Source organism: Panthera leo, chromosome B4, assembly GCF_018350215.1.
Source record: "Panthera leo isolate Ple1 chromosome B4, P.leo_Ple1_pat1.1, whole genome shotgun sequence".
Taxonomy (NCBI): domain Eukaryota; kingdom Metazoa; phylum Chordata; class Mammalia; order Carnivora; family Felidae; genus Panthera; species Panthera leo.
In genome coordinates this window covers 86,113,899-86,138,739 of record NC_056685.1, presented here as the reverse complement: position 1 = coordinate 86,138,739, position 24,841 = coordinate 86,113,899, and the positions used below count along the sequence as shown (strand labels likewise).

The window sequence follows — 24,841 nt, the reverse complement described above, 5'->3', positions numbered from 1 at the left end:
TTCTCCTTTGATAATTTGATAATTGGTTAATTTGATAAACTGAACATCAAGTTCTTCCAAGGGCCCTAACATCATTGTATTTACATCGAACAGAGCTACCCATGTACTTATTTTAATACTAAGAAATACTGTTATGGGGCGCCTGGGTGGCTCAGTCAGCTGGGCATCTGACTTCAACTCAGGTCAACATCTCATGGTTTATGAGTTCAAGCCCCCGCATTCGGCTCTGTGCTGACAGCTCAGAGCCTGGAGCCTGCTTCAGATTCTGTATCTCCCTCTCTCTCTATGCCCTCCCCCACTCACATTCCGTCTCTGTCTCTCTCTCAAGAGTAAACATTAAAAAGCATTTATAAAAAAAAAAGAAAAAGAAATACTGTTATAAAGAATTTGCATAACTTTCTTCATGGTTTGCCTTGCTTAAAATTTTTCTCTAACAGTAACACATTATCAAGTTTTGTTAATTGGGAGGACTTTCATCTGAAGTGTTGGATGTAAAATACACTCAGCAGTAGCTATGAATAGCAATTTCTGAAGGGTTTCATTGTTTTAAGACTGGGTTAAATTCTAAGCAAGGCCTACCACACAACCCATGGAAATACACTAGGTTAGAGCACTCCATTTAGCTCCATATTAAAGGAATGAATAACCATTAGAGTGAATAAGACATTTAGGAAATTCTACAGAACACAGTGGAAAACATTTTTTCTAGCTTCCATGAGATTTAGAAATTACTCGTTATTATAGAGTTTAATCACTCTCATTCTTCACAGAGACAACTGCAAATGACTTTGGCCATAAAATCATCTTTCATCTTTAAAATTCCAGTTACCTTCTTGAATTTGCTACTTTTATCCATTACTGAAACTAGATGCCAATGAAAAATTACTTAATTTATATAAATTTCTACCAAAATCAAAGTGAATAATTTTTTATCACTGTTTTATGTGTATGTACAATTATTTAGATACAATTATTGGTACAGTGTCCATTATAAATAGAAAAAGTAAATCACACAATTGAATAGCCAAATAGTTTTTAAAGTAACCTTTTGAAAGTCACAATCTCAATTACCATATGTTTGCTCTAGCTTCTTTCCTCCTTGAAGCAAAATAATCCAAGTAAAATAATCTCTTCTCTGAATGTTTTGTACATTTAGACTCAGAAGTTTTCTCCATTATTCTTCTAAATATGGAAAAAGACAAACCAGATTTCCCTTATGTCCTATCTGGTGTATCTGAGTGAAGTTGGTGTATGTACAGAAGCCATCCTATTCTCATATATAATACACATATAGGAAGTTGTGACAATGATATATGTTAGATTTCATAGGACCTATAAACAACAGGTGTGAAGTTACATTTGTTTATGAAATAGACACAATTAGAAATGTTACATTTTCTTGTGCTTCCAGAATATTCCTATGATTCATAGAAATCAAAGCATTGCAATGTACTGAAGATCCTAAATATTAATTACAATGATTTGCACTTGTGAAAACATTATAGTTTAGAAAACACCCTTTCAGGGGGAACTTTATTTTATATTCAATGTGCATGAAGCATTTCAAAATAATTTCATGCAGACATATGAAAGATGAAATAGAGACTAACATGTTTTGTATCAGTTTGCTAGGACTGCCATAACACAATGCCAGTCTGGTGGCTTAAACACAAAAATTCATTTTCTCACAATTTTAGAGGCTGGAAGTGTAGGCTCAAAGGGTCATTAGGTTTGGTTTCTTCCTTAGTCTCTCTCTGCTTAGCTTGCAGATAGCCACCCATATATGCGGCCATTTTTCTGTGCCTGCACATCCCTGGGGTCTCTTCCTCATATTGAATTAGGACCCACCCATATGACCTCATTTATCCTTAATTACTTCTTTAAAGGCCCTGTCTCCACCACTGGTAAATAGGTACTAGGGGTTAGAATGTCAACATATGAACTTTGAGGGGACACAATTCAGTCCATAAACATGTTTTTAGTGACTATCACAGTTACAAGGCAAGACTTTTCTTTATGTGTAGTTGGTGTAATAACAGAAGTTTAGGTATTTCCATCTTGTTGTGAGGACATCCAGATGCCTCCTATACCTCAAGATAGATGGCTGATGACAGTTGTGCTCTTGTCCTCATGGCTCTTTGTTTCTCTTTATTTGGGTAATCTAGCCTCTTCTCACATTAGCACTTTAAACACAGTACAACTTCTCACCACTCATTTGCCAAGTCACCTGAGTTACATATGGTTTGTTTCTGAGAGCTCTCACCCCTCTTATTATGGAGTTGAAATTTACATTTTGTAAAACTAACCATTTTTCAATGAACAACTCAGTGGCATTAAGTACAATCACAATGTTGTCCAACCACCATTTTTATGTAAACATTCTCTTCACCCCAAAAGGAAATACCTTACATAGTAAGCACCTACTCTACATTCGTCCTTCTCCTATAACCTGGTAACCACCAATTTGCTTTTTGTCTCTATGGATTCACATTGTCTGTGTATTTCATATAAAAAGAATTATACAATATATGAACTGTTACAGCTAGCTTCTTTCACTTAGGTTTTGAGGTTCACTGATGTTGTAATAGTTATCAGGACTTCATTCTTTTTTATCACTGATTATTATCATATTGTACATACATATCCCGTTTATTTATCATTTCACTGTTGAAAAACATTTGGGTTGTTTCCACTTCTAGGCTATTATGAATAGTGCTTCTGTGACATGCATGTACATATACTTGAGTACCTATTTTCAGTTCTTTTGGGTATTCAAATAGAAGTGGAAGTTCTGGGTTATATGTTAATTCTATATTTAACTTCATTTAAAATTTTTTTAATGTTTATTCATTTTTGAGAGGGAGTGCGAGTGGGGGAGGAACAGAGAGACGGAGACACAGTATCCAAAGCAGGCTCCAGGCTCGGAGCTGTCAGCACAGAGCCCGACATGGGCCTCAAACTCATAGACCGCGAGATCGTGACCGAGCCAAAGTCGGAAGCTTAACCGACTGAGCCACCCAGGTGGTTCTTGAAGAACCATTAAACTTTTTCCTCAGGGGATGAACTATTCTACATTCACACCAGGAAATTATGATGCTTACACATTCTCCACATCCTTGCCAACATCTAACACTTTCCTGTTTTGTTGTTGTTGTTATATACCCATCCTAGCAGATATGAAGGGTTATTTGTCATTTTCATTTCCATAATTATGTTAAACATTTTCACATGTTTATTGACAATTTATTTATCTTCTTTAGAGAAACATGTATTGAGGTCCTTTGCTCATCTTTTTCTTTTGTTTTATTTTAATTGGGATATTTGTGTTGTTGAGTGGTAAGTATTCTTTACATATGTTGTAACTACACCCTTTCAAATACATGATTTGTAAATATTTTCTTCTGTTCTATAGATTTTCTTTTCACTTTCTTTAATGTTCTTTGATGCACAAAAACGTATCATTTTGATGAAGTTCAATATATTTTTTTCTTTTGTTCCTTGTGCTTTTGGTGTCATAATTAAGAATCCATAGTCAAATCCATGGTTATGAAGACTTACTTCTGTGTTTTCTTTCTAATAGTTCAATAGGTTTAGGGGCATCTGTGAGGCTCAGTCGGTTAAGTCTTGATTTTGACTCAGGTCATGATCTCACAGTTTTAAGACTGACCCCGCATGGATCTCAGCATGGAGCACAGAGCCTGCCTGGGATTCTTTCTCTCTCCCTCTCTCTTGGCTCCTCCCCCCACTCCTAGTCACTCTTTGTCTCTCAAAATAAAATGAACATTAAAAAAAAAGCTTAATAGGTTTAGTGGTCATATTTAGGTCATTGACACTTTTTAAAACAATTTTGGGGGGCACCTGGGTGGCTCAGTTGGTGAAGCATCTTGATTTCAGCTCAGGTCATTATCTCGTGGTTTGTGAGATTGAGCCCCATGTTAGTCTCTGTGCTACCAGTGCAGAGCCTGCTTGGGAGACTCTCTCTCCCTCTCTCTCTCTGCACCCCCGCCCACTCTCTCTCTCAAAATAAATAAAAACTTTAACAAAATTGTATGTGGCATCAATGGTTTGTTTTCATCATCTTGCATGTGAAAGTCCAGTTGTCCCAACACCATTTCTTGAAGAAAGTACACTTTTCCCATTGAAGGTCATGGTACTCTTGAAAATAATTGGCTATAGACATATGGCTTTATTTCTGGACTCTCGATTCTGTTCCATTAGAGTATATGTCTATCCTCTTGGTACTACACTATTTTGATTAGTGTATCTTTAGTAGTAATTTAAAATCAGGAAGTTTAAGTCTTGCAGCTTTGCTCCTCTTTTTCAGTACTGTGTGGCTATTTGGAACCCCGTGTGATTCCACCTGAATTTGAGTGTCACCTTTTCCATATCTGCAAAAAAGGTTCTTGAAATGTTGATGGATGTTATATTGTATCTGTAGATTGCTTTGGGGGAATACTGTCTTCCTAACAATAAATCTTCCAATCCATGAACACGAGATGCTTTTCATTCATTTAGATCTTCCTTAATTTCTTTCAATAATGTTTTATAATTTGCAGTGTGTATGCCTTCACCTTCTTGGTTAAGGCATTTTATTCTTTAGGTTTCCTTTGTGAATGGAATGTGTTGATCTTATAATCTGCAACTTTGCTGAATTCATTTATTAGTTCTAGCAGCTTTTTTTGTGGATTATTATGGGGATTTTCTACATATAGGACTATGTCACCTGCAAATGAAGATAGTTTTAGCTCTCCCTTTCTAATTTGATTTTCATATATATATATATATATATATATATATATATATATATATATATACATATACTGTATATGTATATATTGTGGCTTATTGCTCTGCCTAGACTCATTAGAAGGTTAAATAGAAGCAGTGAAAGCAAGCCATCCCCATCTTGCTCCTGATATTAGAGGAAAAGCATTCAGTTTTCACCACTAAATATGATGTTAGCTGTGATTTTTTTCCTAATTTTCCAAGTTCTCCTTTATCAGTGTCAGATTTTGTGAAATGTTTTTCTGCATCAATCGTGATGCCATGTAGTTTTTTTTTTTTTAACCCTTCAGTCTATTAATAATTGATTTTCTTATGTTGAATAATCTGCATTCTTGGTATAAATTCCACCTTGTCATAGTATATAATTCAGGTAATATGCTGTTGGACTAATTTTTTTCAAGTATTTTGTTGTGGATTTTTGCATCTATATTTATACACTGATCTATTCATCTATAATACTCTTATGGTGTCTTTATCTTGCTTTGGTATCAGGGTAATACTGGCCTCAAAGAATGTTAGGAAGTTCTCTCTCCTAATTTTGAAAAAAACTTTGAATAGGAGTGGGTTACTTTTTCTTAAAAAGTTTGGTAGGATTCACCAATGAAGTAATCTGGTCCTGATTTCTTTTACTGAAAGGTGTTTTTGCTTTATTATTATTTTTTAAATTACTGATCTAATCTCTTTAATTGTTATAGTTGTGTTCTGATTTGTGTATATATATATATATATATATATATATATATATATATATATATATATATATATTGAGTCAGTTCGGTAATTTGTGTGTTTGTGAAAACTTCCCCATTTCATATAGGTTATCTAATTTTTGGTATATAATTATTCCTACAGTTGTCTTGAAACTGTATTTGTATCTGTAACATTGATGGTAATTCCCCCACCTTATATTCTGATTTTAGTTACTTGTATCTTTTTTTTTTTTCCTTTGTTAGTCTAGCTAAAGGTTTGTTACTCTTTTTTTACATTTTCGAAGAATCAACTCTTGGCTTTGTTGATTCTCTTTTTTGTTCTTTTTTTTTTTTATTGTGTATCTATGCTCCAATCTTCATTATTTCCTTTCTTCTCCTAGCTTTGGATTTGGTTTGTTCTTTTTTAGCTACTGAAGATGTAAAGTTGGATTGTCAATTTGAAATTTTTCTTCTTTTTATTTTTTGTTACTATAAATGTTCCTCTACCCATTGCTTTCATCGCATCCCATGAATTTTGGTATGCTGTGTTTTCCTTTTTATTTGTCTCAAAGTATTTACTATTTTCCCATGATTTCTTTTTTTTTTTTTTTTTTTTGCCCCCCTGGTTGTTTAAAAGTATATCATTTAATTTATAAATATTTAAGGATGTTTCTAATTATCTTTCCTTTATTTATTTCTAGCTTAATCACACTGTGCTTAGAGAGCATTGTCATGATTTAAATAGCTTTAGTTATCTTGATTCCTGCTTAGGAGCCCAATGTATGGTCAATTTTGGTAACCATTCCATGTACACTTAAATAAAACTGTATGCTGCCGTTCTTTGATTCAGTGCTTTCCATGTTTTCTTAAATTGTTAGATTTACTGGTTCTGTGCCTTCCAAATCTGTATCTTTATTGATGTTCTGATTGTTCTAATAATCACAGCAAGGGATGTGTTAGAAACATCCATTAAGTCTGTAAATTTGTTCTTCTAGTTATACCTAAATTATATCTTATGTATTCTACTGGCTATGTTTTTAGATGCGTGCACGTTTAGAATCGTTGTATGTATCCATTAAATATTAACAGATTTATCAAATAAAGTATTTCTCTGGGTCTAATAGTAATTCATAGTTTTTACCTGCTTTTAGCACAGTGAAACCTTTATTACTCATATTTCCATGCTATAGTCTTTTAAAGTTCAGAGTTCTTATGTTTATTTATCTAGCTGGGATTGGGGGATGGGGCAAGCATATGGTGCTCTGCTACTCCATCATTTTAATTCCTCCTCAGAGTTCTTATGTTTAAAGTATGCCTCTTATGCATCTATTTGACAGATTTGGAGTAGTCACTTTCTGCTGCTAAGGCTTCCACTAGAGATGCAAGAAAAAAGTGTCCTCATGCTTTGTGTCTGTCTGAGTGTGGCAGTCAAGATTGAATGGGGCAATACAGGGGGGAAAATAATGCAATAAAATATTTTAATAAAGCATGTCTGTTGTGAGCAATGTAGTTTTTTTTTTTTTTCAAGTTGGACAATTTTTTTTAAGTGGATCATTTAGCCCATTTTAAATTAAAGTAATTACCTTATTATCCAAGTAAATAACAAAGTAATTACTGGATGATAATTACGTAATATAATTGTGTTTAAATTCAACACTGCAATATCCCACACACCACACCCTACAGGAAGACCACATGAGGATGAACATTTACTATTTACAGGAGCTGTACCAACAGAATGCCAACTTAGCCTCTGACGCTCCAGGATAGGCTAAGAACCAGCTTTGTTTCAAAGTGCAGTTTCCCTGTGAGGGTGACTGCAGGTTAGTGGCACAGGGCTCTGGGTTTCAGGTCAAGAAAGCAGACATGCATCTTAGTCTAGATGCCTATCCCCTGCCAGCATTATGTCTTAAATTGTATTTCTTGTTCATATACACTTTTTCTTGTTTTGGGTTTCATTTGTTTACTATTTTAAACACTACAACATCCATTCTGGATTCATTGACGTTTGACAGAAATACCTTCTATCTTATTTTTATGTATGTATTTTTCATTTCTTTTTTTTCCTTTTCTGTACTTCTGTCTGAATATTTTTTTACCCACTTACCTACTGCCTACAATATTTTTCCTTCTGCTTTATCCATCGTTAAGCCAAAATAAGAATTTTTAATTCCCATTGTTGATTTTATTGTTATTGCTGTTTTATTGTTGTAGAAACAGTAAATCTACTACAGGAAAGAAACAAATGAGTTTATCTTAATATATCATTCTCTGTTAAAATTCTTCAAGTTGCTATCTGTCCTCTGGAACTATTAATCACAGTAATTTGACAGTCTATGTGTACTAATTCTATAATTGGTCACACCAATGGTCTGTTTGTCTTGTATATTTTAATTATTGCCTTTTCATTCCTTCCCTCTCATTTGGGCTTGTATAGTGGCATATCTGTTAATTTTATATTGAATAAAGGACATTTTAACTAAAGAATTACAGTCCCTACATAATATTAATTTCATCAAGAAACCATTAATTTATTATGTTACATGCTATTCCATTATATCCAGCTGACTTTTTTCTTTACATTTTTTGTGTTTTATAGAATTACAGGTTATATCTCTTCATCATTTAATCATATAATAATTTCTGTTTTTTTACTGTTGCCATTGAGCAATCAGCCATCAAGTAATTTGTAAATCCAACCAAAGTATTCTCTTTGGTTATTTCTTTTTCATTAACTGTGCATTTTTTTTAAATAAACATCTGTTGACTTACATTAAAAGTGATTTTTTTTAAAAAAATATAGTAGATGGAGCGCCTGGGTGGCTCAGTCACTTAAGCATCTGACCTTGGTTATGGTCATGATCTCACCCTTTGTGAGTTCAAGCCCCCTGCTGGGCTCGCTGTTGTTGGCAGTCCCACAGTCCACTTTGAATACTCTGTATCCCTCTGCCCTCCCCCATTATGCTCTCTCCCTTTCTCTCAAAAATAAACAAATATTTAAAAAATGGTTCAAATGTTAAATTAAGGCAAATAAATAAAAATAAATTAGCAAATATAAACCCAGCTGTTATAAAACTAGTCATATAATAAGGTAATTGTGAACAAAAAATTACATAATACAGGAAAGTATGTATAATCATCTTATCACATAATACTGTATATGTCCCATATAATAAGGAATATTGATATTTCTATATCAAGCAGAAATGTGATCAGATGCATAGGTTTCTTTTTATTTTCTACTTCTACGTTCTTCATGGCTAATCTCTAGCCTTCACACTTAGATGAAAACATGGATCCAGGCCACAGGTAACAGAAAATAGAAGAGAAATTCTATTAACTCACAGACAATGCAAGCTAACTACAAATCATATTCTGGATCAGAGTTATGAAGTTAATTTACGTTAAAAATATTCTGGATCAGACTCATGAAGTTATTATTATGTTTAAAAGAGCATAATGGTAAAGACCAAAAATACATGGCAATGGAAATCCTCATTTGGCATACTGTTTTAATCAGTATTGGTAGTTTTAACATTTTCAAGGTCTCTTTTGTTTATTTCCTGCATTAGAGTTACAGTTTCATTATTGGATGTCTCTCTCTCTCTCTCTGTCTCAATATTATTTACCTCTTTTCTTGAAGCCCATGCTGCCTCTTGGGCTGGTCAGATTCCAGAGTAATGACTTGTAATCTCCTGGGTGGGAGTTCCAGCACCAGAAGTCTAATGGGGAAAGAAGCCTATGAGTATATTAAAAATATTTTCTTTATCCTCTTATGATATCATGTTTCTCCCCTCAGGTTCAGAGGATGACATTCTATTCTATTTTTCAGGAACACAGATTATCTTAGATATATGTACGTTTTCATACTTTAATAGAAAAACTTAAAACATTCACAGATTTTATACCCACTATATATTCTTTTAATTCAAATTACTATAGAAAACTCAAGTCTCCTACTTTATTTATTTATTTATTTATTTATTTATTTATTTATTTATTTATTTATTTATTTTTATAGAGAGAGAGTGCACAAACAGGGGAGAGGGTTAGAGGAAGAGGGAGAGAACCTTAAGCAGGCTCTACACTCAGCACTGAGCCCGATGCGAGGCTTGATCCCACTACCCTAGAATCATGACCTAAGCTGAAATTAAGAGTCAGATGCTCAACTGACTGAGGTACCCAGGTACCCCTCAAGGCTCCTACTTTAAAGGCAAGTTCCTCAAATATTCCCTGTAACCTATTTTTTCTCAGTTGCCATTTCTTTTTCTTATATATCAATCTTATTCTCAGCAACTAGGTACTCTTATATGATAACACGTGGTTAAGAATTTTCTAACACTGAGATGATGTTTTTCATCTTTTCTTATACCTTCAGTGAAGTTATTCTAATAGGAAGTTATCATAGAGTATATTAGGCAAGGTTGTCTTGCTTCCATTTTAATCAAGGAATGAATATATATATATATATATATATATATATATATATATATATATACACACACACACATATATATATAGCTTATGTCTATGACATTTTTAAAATATTGGTTTTGGGTTTCTCAATAAATTCATATTTTATATATAATTTTTTATTTTTATTTGTATTTTCTTTTACTTCTGGATAGGATATTTTATTATTTTTTATTTTATTATTATTTTTTTATTTTTTTAATATGAAATTTATTGTTAAATTGGTTTCCATATAACACCCAGTGCTCATGCCAACAGGTGCCCTCCTCAATGCCCATCACCCACTTTCCCCTCCCTCCCACACCCATCAACCCTCAGTTTGTTCTCAGTTTTTAAGAGTCTCTTATGGTTTGCCTCTTTCCCTCTCTGTAGCTTTTTTTTCCCCTTCCCCTTCTACCTTATATACAATTTTTAAACACCATTTCATTGGATTAGATTGCTGGATGTATAAACATATTCAATAAATAGATTCTGTTTTTCTCAGCTTGATCATATATCAAAATTTTATTTTTGAGAGATAGCAACCTTCATGAATAATCTTTGTAGTATTCATGCTATGAAGTAAGGGCTCTCATATTTTTTTCTATCAAAATTTACCTTAGTCAAATTTCAAAATATGACCAATATCCTCTTTCTTGCCACTTGATGACAATTGCTATTTCTGAGAGCTCCCAATTTTATGCTTCTGTTTTTCCCATAACGTATATATATATTATGTGAAATATAAAATTTCCCTTAAATAAATTTCTAATTTTCCTATGTGTACCTTCTAAGTATAATGTAGGAGAGTTTGCAATTATTGATTAATGTGTTAAATGGGAAACATATGGTCAAAATAGGTGAAAGATTGGACAACTTCAACAGAGAAGTAGATTCTATAAAAAATAATTCAATGAAGACAGTGACATCACCAAAATGGTACAGTAGAAGATGTCAGCTTCCATCTCCCTACAGAGCATAATTAGACAGCTATCCATGAGCAAAGTTCTGGGAGAGACTCAGGGGTCCACTTAAAAAGTTTTAACAACACAGTAAAGCAAAAACACCTGAGGATAAGTTCACAAGGGTAGGACGAACAGTTTCATTTGCCTTCATCATCTCCTGCCCCAGGCCAGCTCTATTTTTCACCAAAACAGAACTCCCAAGACTGAGAGGGCTTCCCTCAGCAGGAAAAGGAGATCAACTTGAGAAAACGGTTTCTTCAACTTTTCAGTGCTCTGCACAAAGTATCTGCTTTGGTCTCAACCCTCTCAAAGACCAGGAAAACTAAACAGCTGGAAACAAGGAACAAACACAGGGGCAAACAGTATCAGCCATATGGCAGGAGTGACAATGGTCCCAGTAGCCTGTACTGCAGAGGATCATGGCAACCTTTGTCACTTGAGGAGCTCAACAGCCCTTGTGGACATTTGCAACACCCAGCTTTCATCATTGAGGACTTCTCTTCATAGACCCCAGACTGACCCACAGAGGACCCTCACTGCTTTCTCCACTGAGAAAACCAACAGCCAACATAGCCACCATGGACCCCTTGCAGATTTTGCTACTGAAGTTTTCACCACAGGCTTTCCTGTTTGTAGACACCAGCTGCCTGAGACCTTCCTCACTCTACACAGCTTCTTGTGGACCTGGTACCAGCCCTGACTCCTGTCACTGGCCAGTACCAATGTGTGTGTCTGCAGCTAGTCCCTAAAGCACTGTACGTACAAGCCACTGGCCCTCACTTCTATCACCAGCATCAAATTCTATGTGCACACCAGAAGATAGCACCTCCAGCTACTCAGACGCATGCAGACAGTCCACACCCCGCAGCTTCTTGGGTTCCCAGGTGAACCCTGACTCCTTCAGTGGACTGCACTAATATGCGTGCTTGCAGCTAACCCCAGGGGCCATGCACCTACATGCTGCCTGATCTAACTCTCCTCACTGGTCCCAACCATCATGCATGTGCCTGTGGCTAGCCCCTGCAGTCATGCAAGTATATGCCAACATACAGAAACCCCACAGCTGCTTGTGTGCCTGCAGTTGATTCTGACCTCTGTTGTTGGGTCCAGCCATTGACACTATGTGTGTGTCTATACTGGTCCTTTCTACCACATAAGATACCTTCATTCAGCCATCACAGCAGCGTCCAACGCCAGTAGAATGCATGTTCTTCTCTGCATATGGATACCTTCTCCAGGATACATTATATATTAGGTCACAAGACAAGTCTCAGCAAATTTTAAAAGACTGAAATCAGGGGCAACTGAGTGGCTCAATCAGTTAAGCATCCAACTCCTGATTTAGGCTCAGGTCATGACCTCATGGTTAGTGATTTTGAGCTCCAGTCATTCTCTGTGCTGACAGTGCAGAGTCTGCTTGGGATTCTCTCTCTCCCTCTCTCTCTGCCCCTCCCCTGCTTACACCTGCTCGCTCTCTCTCTCTCTCTCAAAATAAATAAATAAACATTTAAAAAAAGACTGAAATCAAACCAAGTATCTTTTCATCACAATGGTATGAAGCTAGAAATTAGTAGCAGGAGGAAAACTATAAAATTCACAAATATGTGGAAATTAAAGAACACACTCCTGAACAACTGATTTAAAGATGAAATCAAAACAAAAACAAAATACACACACACACACACACACACACACACACACACACACACATATATATATACTGAAACAAAAATGGAAGCAGAGCATATCAAAATTTATAGGATGCATGAAAGCAATGCTAAGAAGGAAGCTTATGAGAATAAATGCCTACATTAATGCCTACATTAAGAACAAAAGATCTCAAACAACCTAACTATACACCTCAAGGAAGTAGAAAAAGAACAAACCAAGCCTAAATTTAGAGAAAGAGAGGAGGTAACAGAGCAGAAATAAACGAAAAAGAGATTAGAAAATCAATAACATAAATAAAACTGAATTGGTTTTTTGAAAAGATTAACAAAACTGATACATGTTTTGCTAGAGTTACCAAGGAAAAAAGAAAGAGGAATCAAATATATAAAATTATTTTAAAAAGGGAAACATTACAACTGACACTACAGAAATATAAAGGATCATTTGAAACTACTGTGAATAATTACATGCCTATAAATTGGAAAACCTAGAAGAAATCTTTAAGTTCCTAGAAACATAGAATAGAACAAGTAAAATCATGAAAAAAATAGAAAATCTTAACAGAGAAATAATAAGTGAGGAGATAGAAACAGTAATCAAAAATCTCCTAACAAAGAAAGGCCCAAGATCAGATGGCTTCATAGATAAATTTTACCAAACACTCACGGAAGAATTAACATCAATTCTACTTACACTTACAAAAAATTGAAGAAGCATCCGCCACCAACTCATTTTACCAGGCCAGTATTATGCAGATACCAAACCCAGAAAAGAATACTTTAAGTAAAGGAAACTTGAGGACAGTATCTTTATAGAGAGGTATAGGATGTAAACATTCTTAACAAAATACTAGCAAACCAAATTCAATAGCACGTTAAAAGGACAATATATCAACTGGAATTCATCCCTGGGATGCAGGGATGTTTCAACATAGGACAGTCAACAAATGTGACACATGACATTAATGGAATGAAAGACAAAAATCATATGATCATCTCAAGAGATGCAGAAAAGAAATTTGACAAAATTCAACATCCTTTCATGATATAAACTCTCAACAAACTATGTATAGGAGAAATATACCTCAACATAAGAAGGGCCATATATGAGAAGCCCACAGCTAATGTCATACTCAATGGTAAAGAGCTGAAAACTTTCCATCTAAGATCAAGAAAAAGACAAGAGAACCTATTCTCATAATTTCCATTCAATGTCGTACTGTAAGTCCTAATTAGGCAAGAAAAAGAAATAAAAGACATACAAATCAGAAAAAACAGTAAAACTGTCTCTATTTTATGATGACATGATCTTCTATATAGATGCCCTCTAATAACTCCATCAAAACATTCTTTGACCTCATCAACAAATTCAATAATGTATAAGGATACAAAGTCAGGATACAAAAATTAGCTGCATAGTGTATACACTAACAGTAAACTATGTAAATAAGAAATTAAAAAAACTATCCAATTCACAGTAGCATCAAAAACAATAAAATATTAGGAATAAGTTTAATCAAGAAAGTGAAAGGTCTACAGACTGAAAACTATAAGATATTGCTGAAAAAAACTGAGGACACAAATACACAGAAAGATATTCTATGTTCATGGACTGGAAAAATTAATATTGTTAAAATATCCATATTATCCAAGGCAATCTATAGATTCAATGCAATCCCTACCAAAATTCCAATGGCATTTTTCAATGAATAGAAAAAGCAATTCTAAAATTCCTATGGAACCACAGAGACTCTGAATAGCCAACACAATTTTGAGAAGAAACAAACATGGAGGCATCATGCTTCCTGATTTCAAACTATATTACAAAGTTATAATAATCAAAACAATATGGCACTGGTATAAAATAGATACATAACCCGAAGGAACAGAAAACAGAGTCCAGAAATTAACTCATACATATATGGTCAATTGATATTTGTTAAATGAGCCAAGAATACTCAGTGGGGAAAGGATAGTCTATTCAATAAATGGGAAAACTGAATATATCCACATGCAAAAGAATAAAATTGAACCCGTATCTCACACCACTCACAAAAATGAACTCAAAGCAGAATAAGTACTTAAACATAAGACCTGAAAATGTATACTCCTAGAAGAAAACATAGGTAAAGAGCTTCATGAATTTTTGTGTATGACATGAAAGGAGCAAGCAACAAAAGCAAAAATCAACAAGTAGGATCACATCAAACTAAATTCACAAAATGAAAGGCAACCTACAGAATGGGAAAAAAAATTGTAACCATATATCTGGTAAGGTTAATATCCAAAATATACTTTTAAAAACTGATAAAAACAATGCAAAAATGTTTGTTAATGGCAAAGAAACAATCTAGTTTAAAAAAGGGCAGAAGACTTAAATAGATATTTTCCAAAAGATGACATAACTAATAACCAATAGGCACATAAATAAGTGTTCAACATCACTAATTATTGGGGAAATGCAAATCAAAACAATAATGAGATATGACCTCACACCTATAATCAAATAAAAGCGACAAAAATGCTGAAGATAAAGAGAAAAAGAACACTTGCACACCACTGGGGGGAATATAAATTGGTACAGCCACTGTAAAAAAACAGTCTGAAAGTTTCCCAAAAAATTAAAAATAAAACTACCAAAATACCCAGCAATTGCACCGCATATATATCCAGAGGAACTGAAATCACTCTGTTGAAGGGATTACCATGTTCATTACAGTATTATTCACAACAACCAAGACACAGAAACAAGCTAAGTGTTAACTGATGGATGAATAAATAAAATGTGGTACATATACAGAATAGAATATTATTCAGCCATAAAAAGAAGGAAATTTTGCCATTTGTGACAACACAGATGGACCATGAGGGCAATATGCTACATGAAATAAGTCAGAGAAAGACAAATACTGTATAATCTCATTTATTATGTGGAATCTAAAAACATTAAATGATAGAGAGCAGAAGAATTAATTAGGATGTCATTGGGCTGCTTCTCTCAGAAAAAAAAAAAAACAAAAAAAAAACACCACCCAAGATTTGGAGCTGGAGAAGCAGTCCATATTCTCACCATACATATCTGGAGTAGAACTTCCATCATACTGAACTGAGGAGAGAGGGAGAGAGTTGTGGCTCAAATGCCATAGGTTCTGTGTTCCTATGAGAAGTTGTAAGTGTTGTTAAATACATGTATTTCCATGTGCTCTGTGCTCTCAGGACAATTTCCACAATTAAAAAAATACAACATTTATCAGTTTTCATTGTATTTCTGAGGAGCAGGTTTCTGGAGCTTGTCATACTACCATTCCAGCAAGTTCCTTGCTTCTTAAATACAAATTATATGGAAACTCAAGTGAAGGAAAGCAAGCCATCAATAAGAAAATGAAATAAATCTTTGAGTTTCACATAAAGTCAAGTTTCAGGTGGATACAGACCTATACAAGCTGTTAAAAATAGCATAAAGTACATGGTACAACTGTCCCTACTCTACATGCCTTTTAAATATACATAGCACTTGAAGTTTTATGTTCTGTATTTGTAATCTGACTATGGTGTTGAATTTTTCAATTATAATTTTTATGCTGCATTGTAACACTGAGAAAGAATGATAAAACTTTTAAGTCATAACTTGTATTTTGAAAATACCTCAATAGTAAAGAGTACACAGATGAGGTGTTAGAATGGGAAGTTTAGAAAAGGCATTGAATCAACCTGTGACAATCATACATAAAAATTTTTGTTGTTTATTTTTTTTGATATTGTATCTTATCATCCTCAACTATATATCACAAAAACTGAGATAGTATTTAAATTTATTGATAATCTCCTCAATGAGGGAAATGCTTCTATTTTAAGAAAATCCAATAAATATGACAGAAATACTAGTCAAAAGACCTAAAGTGAGACATATATCAGATTCGTTGTTTTCATCTTCATCTTTAAACCTAACTGGATGGTTTGTTGTCTTAATATCAAATAATTTATATAAATTTTTCAAGTCCTTAATACTTTCTTTAAATTGGGAAACTCTAAATAGGAGTCTCTGAACTAATCGGAAGTACTGAAATTTTACTTCTAATAAAACATGTCTCTTCTCATTATTTTTGAGTCAAGAGTCAACTGGAATCATCTCTAATCAACAGGCTCACTACTGTGAATGTTTCGGTTGCACCTGTGTTTTCTCAGCTTTCCCTTCTGCATACCATATCATTATATCAACTCTCAACAAGCGAGCGTCTTTTGGAATCTAATAAAAATATAATTAATTTTATGCACAACTTGTTTTCTAGTTCTTTAGTGAAAAAGGTTATCAGATTAGACTCAGATTTAGTCTGATATTTTCAGTTTCTAAATTACACTACTACTCCCACCTCCCTTTAGAATATTAACTTTGACAATAATTGGCAAAAGTATTAATAATGACTTCCAGAGAAGTACACACAAATCTCATGAAAATTGGATGATGGAGGAGATAAAGAACTCTGCTAAGTCATCCATAGCTTTGTAACTCTGATTGAAAATCTTCAACTAGAAAATATTCTGTTCAGTGACAGGAAACCATTTCATTTTTAAAGTTTCTATAAGATCATAATTCTACTATGCATTCTTTCATGTGTCATATTTGTAATGTATTTTTTTATTATCAAAAATAACAATTCTTTTTAGAAGTGGATTAGAAAGATACCAGTTCTGAGATAACTTATTTTTAGCAAACTTCCTTCTACCATAAAAGACTTAAGGTCAAAATTCTGTCAACATACCTTTATCTATAATAGCAATAATTTTTTTTTCAATTTTTATTCCCTACACTGGTAACTAATAGAGCATGTCAACTTGAGGTACTTGTAAGTGACAGGAAGTTTCTAATTCACAAACCACATGTCACACTAGACAATCAGAACTTGACCTACAGATAATCTACCCCAACCTCTTAATTTTACTATTTAAGAAGTTGAGCCTCAGAGGGTGAATGTGATAAGCACACCGTGCTTTCCAGTAGGGCTTTTCTAGAAAACAAGGTTCCTCATTCCACTCCACTGTTCTTTCCTTCACATCGTTTTGCCTATATTATGAACAACTTTCCCAAGTGCAATTAAAAAATATAGGTAGAAGTACTTTTCTAAATATTTCTTGCCTAATTCAACTTTTCAGAACCCTTAACAGCCTACATTTTGCAACATATGAGCAGCCACCTCACATTCGTATTACTGTAAAACTCATCTGTACCTGCAAGCCTACAGCTATTGCTTACCTGCACCGTGCTATCTCCACACCATATATTGGCATTTGCTTTTCCTGGACAATCTGAATTGTCTATTAAGAGAACATGAGCTCAGTGAATAATCTTAAAACTCTCTGCTTCCTTTCTTTGTCTAGATAGGATTTTTAACACATTCTCATTTTATTTAGACAAATGAAAATATTACAACATGTTGCTATTTGCTCTTCTCAGATTACTTTGTCATTGCCATCCTAGGATCTTTGCTTCTATGTAGGATTTCAAATGTAATTTCCACAGCATTGGTACTGTAGAACTGAAAGAACGATTTAGATCATATTCTGCTTTGATATTCCAATGGGTTATAATATAAGATAAGGTAATAGCTATGTTCAACTTAAAAACTGGTATACATAAATTGGGAACATCACTTAAAAAATTCTATTGGTGGCCAACCTACACAGTACCACTTTTCATTTCATTTTTTGGAGATTGACATCATTGCTTAAAAAGGGTAAACTGATGATTTTTTTACTTCCTTTTCCATATGCCCACCCCATATTAAAACCTATCTTTTTGCAAATCCTGTTTCTTTAGACCTGAGATAGGTACAGAGGAATTATGAGTTAACTAGATAGAGGATTTAGTTTTATACTTGTAATATAAAATATTTATGTAAAAGTTAAACAATGGGAAGAACATGAAGAAGGCTTAAATCTCATGTTGTGTTTACTCTATTATTGTCATTGAGGCCAATGGAGCATATTAATTCATCCTTTCAACATCTATTGAACATGTACAATATATAATACTCAATGACCTAACAGTATACAAACATGAATTATAAAGTATCACTGCTTTTATGAAAATAACTACATATTTTCAAAAATGATGTATAAGAAATGTCTAACAATAATTTATTGAGGTTTATTTTTGAGAATGAATGAGTAGTAAATAAGAATATGTTATCTGAAGGGCACCTGGGTGGTTCAGTTGGTTGAGTGTCTAACCCTTGATTTCGGCTCAGGTCATGATCTCAGGCTTGTGGGATCAAACCCATGTTGGTTTCTGTGTTGCACGTGGAGCCTGCTTAAGATTCTCTTTCTCTCTTTCTCTCTTTCTTTCTCTCTTTCTCTCTTTCTCTCTTTTTCTTTCTTTCTTTCTTTCTTTCTTTCTTTCTTTCTTTCTTTCTTTCTTTCTTTCTTTCTCTTTCCTTCTTTCTTTCCCCCTCCTTCCCTCTCCCTCTCCCACTCAGTACCTTTCCCCAACCCTCACAGGAACTCTCTCTCTCAAATAGAAAAAAAAAAGAGTATGTTACCTGAAAACTAACATACCATTGATTAATATGAACTGAGCACTTATGATATGCCACACTCTTTGCCTGCATTAATCAGTATATTTTTTTTTCTAAAAAGACTACTTTTTAAGAGCAGCTTTAGGTTTACAACAAAGTTAGGAGAAAGAGATTTCTCACACATGCATATCCTCTCCTTATAAACATCAACAACCAGAATGGTACTTTTTACCAAGGATGAACCTATACAGACACATCATAATCACCCAAAGTCCATAGTTTAATTTGGTTCAATATCGGTACTATGGTATTATGGCATATTTTTTTAAATTCAGGTTTTCTTTTTTTTACATGTTTCTTATTTTTGAGAGACAGCATGAGCAGGGGAGCAGCAGGGGGGGCACAGAGGAAGGATCCTCAGTGGGCTCTGTGCTGACAACAGTGAGGCCATCAAGATCATGATCTGAACTGGAGTCGGACGCTCAACCAACTGAGCCACCCAGGTGACCCTCAGGTTGTTTGTTTTCTAATTGTTGAGTTTTACAAGATACTTGTATAGTTCAAATAATAGCCTTATATCAGGTATGTATTTTGCAAATATTTTCTCCCAGTCTGTGGGTTGTATGCTAAATGTCTTTATACGGACTTTTGTAAAGCAGAGTTTTGAATTTTGATAACATCCATTTTATCAATTATTTCTTTCATGGATTGTGTCTTTTGTGTTATATTTAAAAGACATCACCATACCTAAGCTGATGCAGGTTTTGTCCAATTTATCTTCTAGGAGTTTTATATTTAAATTTAGGTCTATGATCTGTTTTGAGTTAATTTTTGTGAAAGTTGTAGGGTCTTCAAGTTCATTCTTGCATGAAAATATCAAGTTGTTTTGGCACCATTTACTAAAGAGAGTACTTTTTAAAAATCTTTTTTAATGTTTATTTATTCTTGAGAGACAGAGAGAGACAGAGCACAAGTGGGGGAAGGGCAGAGAGAGAGAGGGAGAAACAGAATCCGAAGCAGGCTCCAGGCTCTGAGCTGTCAGTACAGAACCAACACGGGGCTTGAACCCACAAATTGCGAGATCATTACCTGAGCCAAAGACAGATGCTTAACCGACTGAGCCACTCCATTGTATTGCCTTTGCTCCTTTGGCAAAGATCGGTTGATTACATTTTCAGGGGTCCATTTCTGGGCTTTCTATTCTCTTCCACTAATCTATTTGTCTGTTCTTTGCTAATACCATATTATCTTCATTCCTGTAGCTTTATAGTAAGTCTTAAAGTAGGATAGTGTCAGTCTATCTACTTTCTGGGATTTTTATTGACTATGCACTGAATCTATGGATCAAGTTGGGAAAAACTGACATCTTGACAATATTGAATCTTCCTATCTGTGAACGTGGAGTATCTGTTTATTCAGTTCTTCTATTTCTTTCATCAAAGTCTTGTTGTTTTTCCCCATATAGATTTTATACATATGTTGTTAGATTCATACCTAAGTATTTCATTTTGGGAGGTGCTAATATAAACAGTGTTTTTAATTTCAAATTCCACTCGTTTATTATTGGTATATAGGAAAGCAACTGACTTTTACATATTAACCTTGTAACCTGCAATTTTGCTATGATTTCTCATTCTCATTCTACCTGTAGAACTCTTTGTCCAAAATGAGTTTCAAGAGGACATTTACCAATTTGTGAAACAGATGAGAAGACAGTTGCTTTGGTTAAGAGGCTTAGAGAGATGGTATCTATCTATCTATCTATCTATCTATCTATGAGAGAGAGAGAGGAAGAGAGAGAGAGAAATGGGGAGGGCGGTGAGAGAGCGGGAATCCTATGCAAGCTCTGCACCTCAGCACAGAGCCAGATGTATGGCCTGACCTCATGACGAGAGCCAAAATCAGTAGAATGCTTAACCAACTGAGATTGACCCAGGCACCCCTAGAGAGGTGCTATTTCTTATACTTTCAAATATTTTATATTCAAACACACATTACAATTCCAAGATGAATAACAGATTCACTGATTGTCATTTTCTCATTAAAATCATAACTAATTTCTAATTTATAGAAGACTGATAATAAACTTGCCCATTTATAAGCCTTCATCAATATCCACATATTCATATTACTACTTTTGTTTTCTTAAAATTACCACAGTTTTAATTCTACCCAAGGCAATTATAAGTGTTTTTCATCAAATATTTGTAGTTTCTCCCTGAAATGTTCCATGTTTATAGACAGCGTAAGCACAGGTAAGGGAGTGGAACAGTTCTGAATTCAAATTTATTTTATATTCCATAGGTTAGCTCTGTGGCATTGGAAAAGGAGGTGAATTTATGTATTGAACTTTTACTATGTGGTAGGTATTGTGTTAAACATTATATATACTATATTTCATCTTGAACATACATTTATAAAGCAAATATTATTTTTCTGAGTGTATATCTAATGAGGATAAAACTTAAGAGAAATTGAATGGTTTGTCAAAACAATAAAATCAATAGTAGGACAATTTAGAATTTAGTCTATATTTGAGCCACTCTAGAGACTGCTCATTATTTACCACATGCAGCAATTACTTAACTTTATGAAATATTGTATAGTAATAGGATTTGTTATAGGACTATTTTGTAGTCTTATAAATTAGCATATGTTAATGAACCATATAGATAATATGGGCTCAGCATATGATGCCTCCTCAGCGCTTCATCCTCTCTCTCCTGTTGTGTCTGCCCTTTCTAATACCCTCTTTTACAAAAGGCTTAAAGGGGTGCCTGGGTGGCTCAGTCGACTGAGCATCAGACTTTGGCTCAGGTCATGATCTCGTGGTCTGTGAGTTTGAGCCCCATGTCGGGCTCTGTGCTGACAACTCAGAGCCTGGAGCCTGCTTTGGATTCTGTGTCTCCCACTCTCTCTGCCCCTCCCCCACTCATGCTCTTTCTCTCTCTCTGTCAAAAATAAATAACCATTAAAAAAATTTTTTTAAACAGGTTTATGGCCAGTACTTCAATTAATAAAATTTCAAGTTACTTGATATATGTCTAAAACTAGGATGTGATAAAAAAAAAAACAAACAAGCATATAGATGATTAGAGATGTTTGTCAGTATCCCAAAACCATAAAATATACAAAATCTAATCTCTGTTATTTCCAGTTAAATATAACAATAAACCACATACATATATTTCCATTCAAAATGAACACTTTTTCATTTTCATTTTACTTTGTTGAATCACAAAGAAACTGTGATAATGACCCATTTCCCACTACCGAGTAAATTTCGGAGTTACAGAGCAAGAACTTTATAAAACATGTATTTTTGGACACATGAACTAACCAACAAAAAAAATCTATGAACTTATTTAAGAATATAAAAGAATATCCTATTTTGTGAAACATGATTACTGGTATCTTTTTCCTTACCTCCCTGCTTTTAATGTCAGTTTCCTGAGTTAAAATCACTACTAGAAAAAAAAAAAAAACATTTAGTGGAATTTTTAATAAACTGCTTTAGAGTTAATTTCAGAAGGGCTTTTTCTTCTATAAGGAGTGCTATACATACTTTTATTCTTTTCTACAGCAGAAAGGTTTGCACAGCAGCAAGATTTAAGACAAATACCAGCGATCATTTTGGTTTGTCTGAATTTATTTTGCTCAAGCAATTTCTGAAATTGCTTTTGTGGATTTATATTTCATTTTAATTGAGACAAAATGAGCAGTGTCAAGTGAAATATTGATTGCTTTTTAAATATGCTGACAGGGAAATACATCTTATTAGATAGTTGCTGGATTTACTTTTTAAATGGACCTGTGTCTTTAATAAAGCATTTAAAATATATTGACTAAATATTAAATATCCATCAAGAACTTTTAAAATGTGGATTTATAACATCTCATTTTAATTAAAACGTTTCTAATTTTACTTGAGAGAACAAGAAATTTCATTGGTTTCTCTTAATATTTTTGTCTCTATATTTCATTTCTCTGTAATTGCAGTAAGATACAGCTGTTCTCATTTAATTAATTTACTCCTAGGAAAACATATATGACTTATGTAAGTAACTAAATAAGAATAAATGTCTGAAATTTGCATTTTCTGGCACTTTATTAGAAGCGACTTCTGTATTTTAATATATAACTCAGTTACTCAAAACTGATTCCTAGCCATGTTTTCAAGCAACGGTTATATTATATGAAGCTATAATTCCTCTTATTAGTTAAAACCTAGGGTGGAGACTGTAATAGGATTCAACCTTCTTGAATTTCACTTCTGCCAAAGATGATTATAACTACTCAGGAAAGTAACTGCCTGAACAATTGCTGCTGAGGGCTGCCTTTTTGTTCAGAAAGGCTCTAAGGTAATTATTCTTATTGTGCCTTCTGTAACACGGAGAACATAGAAATCAACAATACAGAAATTAATTTCAACAAAGATCCCAGATTTTAGGTTTCCTGCCTGATTTTAGGTTATTTTAAATATTTTTTACAGTATCAACAATGAGGAATGTCAAGGGAGTCCCTCAGAAGATACGAGTAGTGGTCTCCAGGAGCAGTGGCCTCGTTGCTGTTGAACAGCGAGGTAAGGGGTAGCTGCCTTCACTCAATGATATTTTGGTGCATTGCTATCTCTGTATCCATTCTTTTGTTTTACTAATTTCTTAATGAATAAGAAGGTTCTCAGCTGGCTGGTTCAGTAGGTTAAGTGGCTGACACTTGACTTCGGCTCAGGTCATGATCTCATGGTTAGTGAAATCGAGCCCCAAGTGTCAGGCTCGGCACTGACAGCACGGGTCCTGCTCAGGATTCTGTCTCTCTGCCCCTTTCCTGCTCATGAACGTGTTTTCTCTCTCTTGTCTCAAAATGAAAAATTTTTTTTTTTAAAAAAGAAGGTTCTTAGCTGTTCTGCACTTTTAAATTTTCATAGACAGATCTCCAGGATAACAGACTGTCTTCACCATGGTTTTGATAGGAGAATGAAAGCATTACCACCAAGGGAATAAGGTTTTGACAACATTATTTTGGTCAAAGAAATCTTTTTTCTTTCCCCCTCCAAAGCATATCATAATATAGTGCAGAGTTCCTTTACCTAACCATTATGTCTATCCTTCACCTTTCTTCTATGTAAACACTGAAACTTCCAGCACATACACTTTACCCAGAAAGCAACACTATCACTATACTACTCTGGAGGGGAAAGTGCCTATATAGAGATGGTCATAGACACACAATAAAAGCCAATGACATTATGAGAACAAATTATCTCATATTCATAGTTATGTCATATACCTCATAAGGAATGCAGTTATGCTGAAACTCTCATGGAGCTACTATTACGAATTAAATGGTATAGTTCCTTTTTCTGTTTCGAATTAAATGGTATAGTTCCTTTTTTTGTTTCTCATTATGTGCAATGCTTATCTTCTATAACTCATCAGCTATCTAACATACTTTCCTTGTTCAGGGCCTTGCTCCTTTCTACAAATGGCTATATCTTTATGGGCAGTTGTCTTTATGTATTTATGTACGTATGTATGTATTTATTTTAAAGGTTTATTTATTTATCTTGAGAGAGACACAGACAGCATGAGCAGGGGAGAGGCAGATACAGAGGGACAGAGAGAGAATTCCAAGCAGGCTCTGCACTGCCAGTACAGAGCCCGATATGGGGTTCAAACCCATGAAACCTTGACATCGTGACCTGAGCTGAAACCACGAGTTATGGGCTCAACAAACTATGTTACCCAGGCACCCCTGGTCTGTTATTT

The 24,841-nt window shown here is 34.2% G+C and overlaps 1 non-coding gene across 1 annotated transcript; it reads left to right on the top strand.

Moving 5' to 3' along the window:
* The first annotated feature begins 6,794 nt into the window (after positions 1-6,794).
* On the top strand, positions 6,795-6,928 carry LOC122225733. The gene has a single exon (XR_006205337.1). It is a non-coding gene; the product is annotated as a small nucleolar RNA SNORA31 (small nucleolar RNA).
* Positions 6,929-24,841: the final 17,913 nt, after the last annotated feature.